Here is a 2147-nt window from a genome sequence, read left to right on the forward strand (position 1 = left end):
AGGCAAAAGCAGCCATGATGTTGCAAATGTAGTTGTGTTGTTGTGTTGGTCAGTGGCTAAGTCGTGTCCAACTCTTTGTGACCCCATGGACTGCAGCACACCAGTCCTTCCCTGTCTTTCACTGTCTCCTAGAGTTTGCTCAAATTCATGTCCATTCAGTCAGTGATGCTGTCTAACCATCTCATCCTCTGCCACCTTCTTCTCCTTTTACCTTCAATCTTTTCCAGCATCAGGGTATTTGCATCAGGTGGCCAAAGTATTGGAGCTTCAGCTTCAGCATCAGTCCTTTCAGTGAATATTCAGGGTTGATTTTCTTTAGGATTGACTTGTTTGATCTTCTGCTGTCCAAAGGACTCTCAAGAGTCTTCTCCAGCACCACACCTTGAAAGCATCAGTTATTCGATGTTCAACCTTCTTTATGGTCCAACTCTAGGCCTTGGCAACTGATCAGGAGGGGTAGGGTTAAAGATGTCTGCCAAACTCAGCCTGGTGTCTAGACAAAGAACGGTCATGCTATTTTGAGAGAGAATGAAATCAGAAGTTGAGCATAAAGGAAAAAAGTATCTTGACTTGTTCAGTCTGACACGACTGAGTGACTGAACTGAACTGAACTGAGCACGTCAAGATAATTTTTTCCCTTATGCTCAACTTCTGATTTCATTCTGTCAAAACGGCATTACCATTCTTGTTACAGGCTTGTTACGAGCTGAGATTAAAACACCAGAAAAAATATTTCAAAATGTCCAGTTCTCAACTGAAATAAAAAGCAGTTGGCAGCTCAGCAGGAAAGTTAGGGTTAGAGATGATAGTTTGACATTTGCTCTGTGTAGGGAGATGCTAATTGAAACACTTCCAGAATCAAGGTAGGTAATGCAAATGAAGATTAACTATATAAAAATCACAGTAAATCCCAGCCTTTTCCCTTTGGCTCACCACTGGAAATCCTGGTGTCACCATGGGCCACTGCCCCGCCCCGTATTATAGATATTGTACGAACAAGCCGTTCTCAAAGTCTTCCTTCTGCCGAGGTATCCCTGATTGTAAGATCCACATCTTTGACCTGTAGTGGGAGAAGGCAAAAGTGGATGAGTTCCCACTCTGTGGCCACATGGTGTCAGATGAGTATGAGCAGCTCTCCTCCGAAGCTGGAGGCTGCCTGCATTTGTGCCAACAAGTACATGGTGAAAAGCTGCTGCAAAGGTGGCTTCCACATCCGAGTGTGGCTCCAACCCTTCCCTGTCACCTGCGTCAACAAGACATTGTCCTGTGTTGGAGCTGATAGGCTCCAGACAGGTATGTGTGGTGGCTTTGGAAAGCCCCAGGGCACAGTGACCAGGGTCCACTTTGGTCAAGTCATAATGTCCATCCGCACCAAGTTGCAGAACAAGGAGCATGTGATTGAACTCTGCAGGGCCAGGTTCAAGTTCCCTGGCTGCCAGAAGATCCACGTCTCCAAGAAGTGGGGCTTTATTAAGCTGAATGTGGATAAATTTGAAGACAGTGTAGCAGAAAAGCAGCTCATCCTGGATGGCTACAGGCTCAAATACATCCCCAGGTGTGGCCTCTGGACAAATGGCGAGCCCTGCACTCATGAGATCCTTGGTATTATCCCCTCTTTACTCATGCGCACCAATAAATCCTACTTTCCTATCAAGTAACAATAATAATAATAAACCCCAGCATCCAGCCATGGTAAGTGATAATCACGACTTGGTCTCAGCAGGGATGCTATAAACAGTGGGTGGGGACTGGACAAATTGAAGGACGCATTCCCTGTCTTAGGTACCAGTCATCGGTAAATAAGAATGTGGAATCAGTGTAAACAGATATGTTAATTTTTAAAGAGAAATTATAATTCTAGTATAATTTGATATGACACTGCTGCTGCTGCTGCTGCTGCTGAGTTGCTTCAGTCGTGTCCGACTCTGTGCGACCCCAAGATGGCAGCCCACCAGGCTCCTCCGTCCATGGGATTTTCCAGGCAAGAGTACTGGAGTGGGGCGCCACTTCCTTCTCCAGATGCGACACTACCTACTAGTTAAAAATTGAGAGCTAATATTTTAAATGCTTAAGCGCTATATAGACCAAACAATGTATATTGTGATTGAGTCTGCTTCACACGCTTCCAACATGTGACTTCTGAGCTA

At 45.2% G+C, this 2147-nt stretch overlaps 1 pseudogene; it reads left to right on the forward strand.

Annotated features, from left to right (window-relative positions):
• The first annotated feature begins 955 nt into the window (after positions 1-955).
• Positions 956-1594, forward strand: LOC128061618 (60S ribosomal protein L10-like; annotated as a pseudogene).
• The last annotated feature ends 553 nt before the right edge of the window (positions 1595-2147 follow it).

The sequence above is a fragment of the Budorcas taxicolor genome, chromosome 16, assembly GCF_023091745.1.
Source record: "Budorcas taxicolor isolate Tak-1 chromosome 16, Takin1.1, whole genome shotgun sequence".
Taxonomy (NCBI): domain Eukaryota; kingdom Metazoa; phylum Chordata; class Mammalia; order Artiodactyla; family Bovidae; genus Budorcas; species Budorcas taxicolor.